The sequence below is a fragment of the Myotis brandtii genome, unplaced genomic scaffold (genome assembly GCF_000412655.1).
Source record: "Myotis brandtii unplaced genomic scaffold, ASM41265v1 scaffold311, whole genome shotgun sequence".
NCBI classification, from domain to species: Eukaryota; Metazoa; Chordata; class Mammalia; order Chiroptera; family Vespertilionidae; genus Myotis; species Myotis brandtii.
Genome location: NW_005361913.1, coordinates 2,835,080 through 2,845,460, shown reverse-complemented (window position 1 = coordinate 2,845,460; position 10,381 = coordinate 2,835,080).

Below are 10,381 nucleotides of genomic sequence, written 5' to 3'. Positions count from 1 at the left end.
TTTTTTTTTTAAAAAAGACCAATGTGAAAACATGATTGGTTTCCCTGCATGTGCAAGTATCAGGATAAATTTTTTTCAGCCATGTACCATCTGCAGATCTGCTGAAGAACTTTGGAAACCTGCTGGTCCCTTCCTCTGTATATACGCACTTACAACCAGAGGAACTTCTTGCCTCCCCTTTGGGGACTGAGAGGCTTTCTACTTACCACGTGTCCTGTTGGGCAGGCACCTCAATTTTCCTAAGAGGGTGGTAGTCCATCCCAACACAGGCACAAAGTTCCAAACTAACACAAAACACAGGACAGCTGCACTCCATGTCACTGTTAAGGAATACCACCTTAAGGTCCTGCTGCCCCAATCCCCAATTCTGTGAAACTCTCACTTAAACAAAAGCATGATTATTCTCTCTCTCTCTCTCTCTCTCTCCCCTCCCCCCACTGGAAGAATTGTAGTCTGGACAAGAACTGCATTAATTGACTGCTTATTGCTGTTGGCCCCTCATATAATTGCTTTTATTGAATTTCCTTTCTAGTGCAATGGCCCAGCCTACAGTGAGTAATTTTACGAGAAGCAGTCTCCTGAAACATGTTGATGCATTTAGTGTAAGAATGCTGTTGGGTTTTTCCACCACCAGCTCCATTCTTATGAGGAGCCATGGGGGAAGATTCTCTTAGATTTCAGAAGCATTAATGCCTGTTCTGGGCCACATTCATCCACGCTATGAATAATGTACCCAGTTGGGTCACATTGGAATTCTGTTCTTCCTGACTCTGTCCCTCAAGGCCCTCCTTGCACTGAAGGCCAGAAAATGCAGGATCAATATTTGACCTCCTTTTACAAGGGTCCAGGTCCACAGGCATCTTGTGTGTTCACTTCAGTCCTGGCTTTAACTAATTTGTTCTATTGTAATTTTCCCTGTTTGTCCTTTTAGTTTTAATTGTATCATTGTAGTACGTGTTTTGAAAGCTACCTTTAAATGAATGATGGAAGCAAGCATGAGAGTTTTGAGAACAGTGAAGGTTTTGAAAGAAATCTGTCCTGTTTTCTTTAAGCTGCTTCCATATGCAATCAGACCACACTCAAGATTTGCCTGCTGTTCCCGCTACAGGTTTTTCTGTGCTGATAAAATTTTACCACTTTCCCAGGGAAGACATGAAACAAGGTGGCTGTTGCTTCTGTTTCTGCACATCACTTGTGCTATGCTCTTTAAGGATATGAATTTTAGTATAAAATTTAAAGCTTCTGGGAAGTAATAGATTCTGTGAGCTTAATGTTTCTGATGACTCATATTGTCACTCAGTTTCTTGGGTGATTTAGTAAAAGATCTGAACTCTTTTCTGAATTAAAAACACTCCTTTAATAAAAAAATGAAATGTTTACATAATTATTTTGATAGGAGGTGCCAGTAAAGCAAAAATTCTGAGATGTGCTGGTACTAAGTATTGTCAATAAACACATTTTTTCTTTGTCTGAAAATACTCTTTACTAAAATGGCATAGCAGAGATTTAATATATTCTGTGAATGGTTTTAGCATTTACACTTTTGAAAAACTAAGATGAATAAAGGAAAATCATTTTTGTTAGGTTATTATTCATTCACTCATCCTGCAGTCATTAACTACTCTGTCCATATACTACTTTATACACTGAAGATACAGTAATAAAAATTTAAAATTCCTGCCCTAGTGGAACTTATATCCTAGTCAGGGAAAGCAGATAATAAACACATATATGAATTAACAAACAACTAAGAGAGATAATTTCAAATGGCTATGGATGCTAAAAAGCAAAAGAAGTAGCTATGTGCAGTGATGACTTTGGTTAGAGAAATTAGGCTAATGATCTTTGATATGAGACACAAAACCAAGAGAGGGAACCAGTCATGCAAAAATCTTGGGAAAGAATTCTCTAAGCAGAGAACTAGTGCAAAGGATCTCTGATGGGATTAAGTCTGTGTGCTCAGGGTCCAAGAAAAACCCAGCGTGGTTTGAGTGCAAAGATGTCGGAAGAGGTAAGCCAGCATGATAAGGGGCAGGCAGAGGGCAGACCACTTGGGGTCTTTAGTTGTGCATGTCTATCTGTTGGGACTTTGAGAAAGCCGCTTAACATGTCTCGGCCTCAGTTTCCCTTCCTTAAAATGCAGAAGATGAAAGCTATCTAATAGTCTTGTTTGTGAAGATGTTGCATGTTAATCAATGTTATGTACTTACAAGAATGTCTGCACTTAGCAAAAACTACATGTGTTATCTATTATTATGTATATTTGCATGGCGCAATTACCCCCCAGCTAACAATTTATTCCTTGATAGAATTTTAAAGCTAAAATAGGTCTTGGAAATTATATTCAATCCTGACATTTTACAGAAGAGGGTTTAGCTCAGAGAGGTCAAATGGCCTACACAAGTTCCCACAACTAGTGAGTAAATGTTTGGACTAGGATCTGGTCTCTTGACTCTCAATCCAAGAGCTTTCTACTATTAGATGGTGTTGGCCTTTAGTGGCTTAGATTTATTTTCCCTAGCATTTGCCTTATAGGATTACATTTAGAACAGTACTATTGAACCTGAAATTTTTTGTAGAGACTAAGATGGTTACCATATTGGTAGTGGATTTATAAGCTAATGATTTATTTACTGTTAACTGAAAAATATGTGGAAGTAATTAGAACTTAAGATTATTCTATTTTAACTAAGCTTAACCACAGATTCAAATATCCCATTAGTAGCTTTAGCATTTACATTTTTAATAAGATGGATATAGGAATTTCATTTTATTTTATAATTTATTATATCATTCATTCATTCATTCATTCATTTCTCTAAGAACTCTTCAGTGTCCTACACATATAGGGATGAACAATATCAAGTGCCTGCCCTCATGGAATTACCTTTAGTCAGGGTAAGCAGAATATAAACACATAATTAAAGGAATAAATAACTAAAAAAGGTAATTTCACTCATCCCCCAAATATTTTAAAATTGGATAATTAGGCAATCAGTGAGATGATTGTCATTATGATAGGTAAGAATGTTATCAATAAAACTGGAAGAGCCAATCACACTTTAAATAATTAACTCATTTAAATAATTTATTTTTCAAGCCTCAGTTCCCTAGACTCATTACCTACCATAAACAAATGATTGAGTAACAAATTCAAATGCAATTATGCACATGGTATTATTGAAGAGTAGTGGTTAATACACGGCATAAAGACTTGGTTAAACTCATTATATAGTTCTAAAATTATTTTACCCAAAATATATATTATTGGTGGTTCAGAGTAATTTTAAATATTTACTTGTCTCTTTCTATAGGGTGTCCCAAAATTCACGCAAGATTTGCAATTCTTGCGTGAATTTTGGGACACCCTGTACATTACTGGTTTTATAAGACATATGAAAATTGGTTGGTGGGATAATCTTTTGTGTGTTTGCCTCTTTACAGAAAATCTCTTACCCAGGAACAGTTTTGTTTCAAAAGTTCATTTATAAACCATTTTGAACTCATTTGCCATAGAAGCAGTGCTTAGCCTGGTGGTTAGGCTTAAATGTTGGTTCATGGCAATTTATTCCCCCAATTTTAAATCTGAAAGGTAACATTTATGGTGTTCCCTTGAATTCTGACCCAATTTGATTTGGAAGGAATAAATAGTGAACAAGCTCAAAATTGGACCAGTCTATCCTTCAAAGCTGATGAGATTTTCCTTTTGCAACCTCCTGTCTTCCTTTTACACCCCTGCATCTGCATAGCTCCTCCCTCTTTTTAGGCCATCAGTTTATTTTCTGTGTTTGTTCCCCTCTCCCCCCAATAAAAGCAACGTGTCCTTTATCCTATATTCTAGCCTATGGGAATAATACCAAAGTTGATTATTGAATACACAATACAGATATTTTATTTTCAGGATAATAATTTCAAGCAGGCATTCCATACTGTAGGAATGGTTTCTTTTAACTTTTGTTCAATTACCTGTTTTTAGCATCCAAAAAATTATTTTCTCAGTATTACCTTCCTTTACTCCCTAAAAACACCCTCTGCTCAGTCAGAGCTATGGCTGACTGGTCTTAAATATTCATGAATTATTGTTATTTCTCACTTTGAGATTGCATATTTGAGATGGTGGGATTTGAAAATCTATGAGATTTCACTCAAGGCAAGCTTAGTCCTGTAAACAAAGGCTGAAAAATTATAGTAATGTTATCCAGTTAGTTTGGGTTCACCCTGCTTTTAGCATCTTCTTTATTCTCTAAATTGTCTTTGTGTACTTTGCTGTTACTTTAGAGAAATATACTACGTGAAATCCTAGCCTAAGCAAAAACAAACGGAAGCAGTTAAGTTTGTCCCACACCACTGCAAAGACAGTCCATAGGTCTGCTGCTTGCCAAAAATAGAGGTAGTTTATAGTATGTTCAACTCCATTGCTCATATTTTTTCATTTCCTCTTTCCAGCTGAATAAATGGGGGGAAAAAGAAAAAAAATGACTGCCATAAAAAGTACATTTTCCCCTCTATGTTCAATTATGGAGGGACATCTATAAACACAGGCATAAAGCCCAGAGAAAAAGAGGTATTTCTGAAATGTTGTCTGATAGTCACTTTAGCTTCCAAATAAAAATTGTTTGGAAATATATTTAGGACATATGAACAGAAATATTGACATATGGTATGTGATATTTGGCTGAGTTCATAGATGACATATGAGCCTGTCTGAAGGAGCTTTGCTGGTACAGTAATTGTATAACCTATGAAGAGACTGATTGTCAGAAAAACAGACATTCAGGGATCTATGAGAATATAATGGTCATGTAGAAGAATTTACTTGCTGATTTAATCACAGGTATGTAACTAATACAAAGTATAAATAAAATTAATGAGAGTTTAGAAGTTAGTAGCACCCTAGCCAGCTTGGCTCAGTGGATAAAGTGTCAGCCTGCAGACTGAAGGATCCCAGGTTTGATTCTGGCCAAGGGCACATGTCCGGGTTGTGGGCTTGATCCCCAGTAGGGGGTGTGCAGGAGGCAGCCGATCAATGATTCTCTCTCATCAATGATTCTCTCTCATCATTGATGTTTCTATCTCTCTCTCCTCCCTTCCTCTCTGAAATCAATAAAGAAATAAATTAAAAAAAGAAGTTAGTAGCTAAACTATTTTTGTTTTTATAATTTTCAAAATATGTTGTTTTCTGGGGTCCTGGTTACTATGGCAAAATGTGACCTTGGTCAATACCTAGAGTTGAATTCTTGTTCTCAGGCTACTTAGGGTATGGCATTCATCTGTTCATTGCCATTTTAACTCTAAAGCATATGTCACATATGTTTATAACATATTTAAAGTTATAAGACACACAGATTTATGTGAGAAAGATTTTTAGCAGTGCATGCTCAAACCTGTATATGCTTCAAAAGTAGAGTTTTGAAGAGATGGCACTTTTCATTATGAGCACATTGGATTGAAATTAGGAAACTTAGTTTCTGTTCCTATTTTTTCCATCTAGTTTTATGAGTTTAGATAAGTGACTTAACTATTCTTGGATTTATTTATAGATCTCAAAAATGGGAGGGTTGTCTAGTTGAATCCAAGTTTCCTTCCTCTTCTAATAGTCCACTGGGTAATTATCTAGATAAGAAAACCATTTTTTATGTCAAGAGTATTGGCTGAAATATATACAAAATTATATAAAAAGTTAAGAGAAAGTATCTGAATAACTGATTTTTTTACAATTATTTTTATCTGGTGTTGTGACACCTGCAACTGTTTTTATATTTATGATTTTGGAGACAGGAATAAAGATAGTACCCATCTACTATGGGAAAATTAGTGACTGGTCTCAAAGGGATAATTTTCATGTAGCAACTCTGTATCCACCTATATCATTGTCAGAAAACAAGCTGGTATACTCAAATGACAAAAATCAAGAGAGTTTAATGAGCTTGAGGGGATACTTGGAAGTTGTAGTGGAGTTAAGAGTAACCTAAAAGGAATAGAAAAAAATTTGGGGGACAGGCAAGTGTAGGAAGACACCAACACCTTAAGCCTGCAAGGATAAAGGGAGAGAGTGGACATTGCAATCTGTAGAGATTTGTAGGGAGTTGTAACTGTAGGAGAGTACGTCTGACCAGAGGTCTGGGACTCAGTTGGGGAAACCTGGACACTAATCTCTTTCTCTGCTGGCTCTCCAATCTCTTGCTAGTGTCTACAACTGGTGAAACCTGAGTAGAAGCCAGAGGCCAAGGAAGCCAGAGGAATGCAGTCTTGTCAGGTCAGCCTTCAAAGGCCCATGAGTTATTGAAAATATCAAGAGAATATCGTGTATATCAATATTTTATGCTATAGAAATGTTTTATAAAAAAGTAATTGTATGTATTATCGATAGACATTTAGAATGACTATTGGCATGATTAACTTTAATTGGAAAATTCAATTTCTGATTTGACCTAGGCTTGACTAACTTTGACCATATTGTTGTAATAATAATTTTTTTTACTAGGACCCCAAATGACAGTATTATTGATTCATTTAAATACTTTAAAGAGATAGGTAGTACCATAAGAACTAGGAGGGGGGACCAGAAACAGTTCAAGGTCTGTTTTTATACATTGTTGGATTTAGTTGGCTGATTTGTACTTATGAGAGTGAAGACTTTTAAATCTAAATTTATGAGATATGTTATTGATGTTAATTTTTCTTCAAATTTTTGTTAGAATTATCTAATGTAACCATCCAGGACTGAAGATTTATTTTTTCAGCAGCTTTTATATTATAATTTAAATGCCATTAAAGGTTATGCTAGTAAGATGATCTAATTCTTGTTTGAATTGTGGTAATTTGAAAATTTTGAGGAACTAGTAATTTCTTCTAAGTTGTCAGGTTCATATGTTTAAAATTATTTGTAGTATTCTTTTAACTTTTAAAAATAACTACAGGATCTGTGATATCCCTATATTATTCTTAATATGGGTGATTTGTGTCTTCTTTCATTTTATTTTGTTATTCTTGATAGACATTTATCAATTTTATTTATTTTTCCCAAAGAACCAAAGATTTTTGTTTCATTAATCATTTTATTGTTTCCCTATTTTCAGTTTCATTGATTTCTACCATTACTTATATTATTACCTTCCTTCTGCTTGTGTTGGGTTTACTTTACCTGTCGTTTCATAGTTTCTTGAGGTATGAAATTTTATAAAATTTTATTATTTCTAATATAACCCTTCAGTACTATCAATTTCCCTCTCAGTACTGCTTTAGTTACATCTCACATATTTTGATTTGTTGTGCTTTCATTTTTTAAACTGATTTCTATGTATTTTTAAAAATATATATATATATATACTAGAGACCCGGTGCACAAAAATTTGTAGGGGCTGGTGGCTGTTTTCAGGCTGACCACACTCTCTTTAGGGTGGGGGTCCCCACTGGGGTGCCTGGCCAGCCTGGATGAGGGGCTGGTGGCTGTTTTCAGGCTGACCACACTCTCTTTAGGGTGGGGGTCCCCACTGGGGTGCCTGGCCAGCCTGGATGAGGGGCTGGTGGCTGTTTTCAGGCTGACCACACTCTCTTTAGGGTGGGGGTCCCCACTGGGGTGCCTGGCCAGCCTGGATGAGGGGCTGGTGGCTGTTTTCAGGCTGACCACACTCTCTTTAGGGTGGGGGTCCCCACTGGGGTGCCTGGCCAGCCTGGATGAGGGGCTGGTGGCTGTTTTCAGGCTGACCACACTCTCTTTAGGGTGGGGGTCCCCACTGGGGTGCCTGGCCAGCCTGGATGAGGGGCTGGTGGCTGTTTTCAGGCTGACCACACTCTCTTTAGGGTGGGGGTCCCCACTGGGGTGCCTGGCCAGCCTGGATGAGGGGCTGGTGGCTGTTTTCAGGCTGACCACACTCTCTTTAGGGTGGGGGTCCCCACTGGGGTGCCTGGCCAGCCTGGATGAGGGGCTGATGGCTGTTTTCAGGCTGGCCACACCCCCTTTAGGGTGGGGGTCCCCACTTGGGTGCCTGGCCAGCCTGGATGAGGGGATGATGGCTGTCTTCAGGCTGGCCAAGTCCGCCGGTGACTGAAGCTCCCAGCCTCTCCTTTTTTTTTTTTTTTTTATTCTGAGATTTATTTACCTTCTATAATTGAAACTTTGTTGCCGCTCCAGCTCTGAGGCCACGGCCTGCTGAAAGCAGGTATCTGAGGTTTGTTTAGCTTCTATAATTGCAACTTTGTTGCTTAGAGTGGAGCTCAGAGCCTGGCTGCAGCAGGGAGGAAGCTTGGCTTCCTCCATCACTGGAGCAAGTAAGCCTCCTGCTCGCTTCAGCTGCGTGGCTGCCGGCCGCCATCTTTGTTGGCAGTTAATTTGCATATCTTGCTGATTAGCCAATGGGAAGCGTAGCGGAGGTACTCTTAATTTCAATCTTTGTCTATTATTAGATAGGATATATATATTTTATTGATTTCAGAGAGGAAGGGAGAAGGAGAGAGAGATAGAAACACCAATGATGAGTGAGAATCATTGATCGGCTGCCTACTGCACGCCCCACGCTGGGGATCGAGCCCGCAACCCAGGCATGTGCCCTTGACCGGAATCGAAACTGGGACCCTTCAGTCCACAGGCCAACGCTCTATCCACTAAGCCAAACCGGCCAGGGCATGTATTTTTTAAATTACAATGAAATTTTATTTTTGACCTATGGATCATTTAGAAATGTGTTGTTCAATTTAAACAGGTTTAAATTACATAGAATTTGTATCTTGAAGTGTGGCTGCTTTAAAACCCTTGTCAGATAACTACATGTGATTCATTTCAGTGTTGGCATTGGTTGGTTGTCTTTTCTCATTCAAGTTTTCATTTTTTCTTGGTTCTTGGTATAACAATCATTTTCAGTTGTTCCTTGGACATTTTGTCTTATGTTCAAAGACTCTGGGATCTTATTTAAATCTTGTTTTAGCAGAAAGTCACACTGTTCAGATTTGAATGCAGGTCCTGACTTAGTTTGTGGGCTTTGGTTCCACCGACAGTTTAATGTTCGAACAGATAATTATGTATGACTTATCTAATGCTGCTGGGTTCCAACTGTTCTCTGATGGTGCTGCCTGAGGAAGCAAAAGGGGTTTCCTCGAGCTAAACCTCTGGTGTAGAGGGCAGCCCAGGCCTTTAGGGAAAAAGAGGCTTTATGAGACAGAATGTGTGGCATGATCCCCTACCAATGCCCCCAGCTGCCCCAGTCCCTGGCAGAGGAGGACAGTTTTAGGTTCTTGAAGACAAAGAGACATCCCATGCCCTGATGCCTATGTGGTTGAGTCCCGTCTACTGTTTTTACCCAACCACTCTCATGTCCCCAGTGTGGAAGGGAGTTGCAGGCTTGGGGAAGCTTCCTTGGCCAGATACTTGTTCTTACGGGATCTTCCTTCCCCTGTGGGGAGGTGGGGGCGGGGAAGCAGAGAGTGTTTGCTGGATGAGATGCTTATTGTGGAGGGAGTTTCTTACAGGGAGTCACATGGGACAAATTATTTTCCAGAACCAGGCTGATTGTGTTGTGTCTCTTGCACATGCTATGTGACTGGCTTTGAGTTTCTCCTCATTCATCCTCCTTATGCACTCAGTCCAGCTCACCTGGTGTTCACTCAGGTTCCTTCCAGGAAGGAATGGCGCTACCCAGGCTGCCTTCTGATGACAGGTTGGAGATCAGTAAATGCTGGGCCTGGGTTACCTTCCTGGGCACTGCTGTTTCTTCTCCAGTCCTCAGGTCCCAAAGTAGTTTATCTTCTTCTTATCATAATCAGAAGTCTCTTTTAGTGGCCTCTTGTTATTTCCAGGATGAGGAGAGGGCACAAACAGATCTATACCATCTTGTCTGGACCTGAAGTTCAGGTCTGTTTTATGCCTAGGGAAGACATACTAAAGAAGGAAGTTGTGAAGGAAAGACTCCACACTAGGCAGAAGGAGATGGAAGTTGTGGAGCCCTCTTTCTTTGGAAGCCACGGGAAGCAGAGGAAGTACAGCAGGCCCTCAAATAACATTTCCTTCATTGACTTTTTAAAAAAAATTCTTTATTGCTTAAAATATGACATATGTCTCCTCCCCACTCCCATTGTCCTCTCCCTAGTCGTTCCCACCCTCCCAACACATGCTCTCACCCCCCTACTGTGTCCATGGGTTAAGCTTATATGCACCTTCATTGCCTTTTCCTTATAACATGAATGAAGGACATACCTCTTATTTATAGCAATTAGCCTTTGGTATAATTGGTTTCATGATACATCATTTTGCCATAGTTCCAAGAACCTATCTACGACAGTGAAGACTGAAGTGCGCTGTACAATAAGCACATCTATGTCTGAGTGAGTACATTTTCTGTTCATCCAATTTTAAGTCTTTTGTATTTCTTTATTAATTCTCTATATA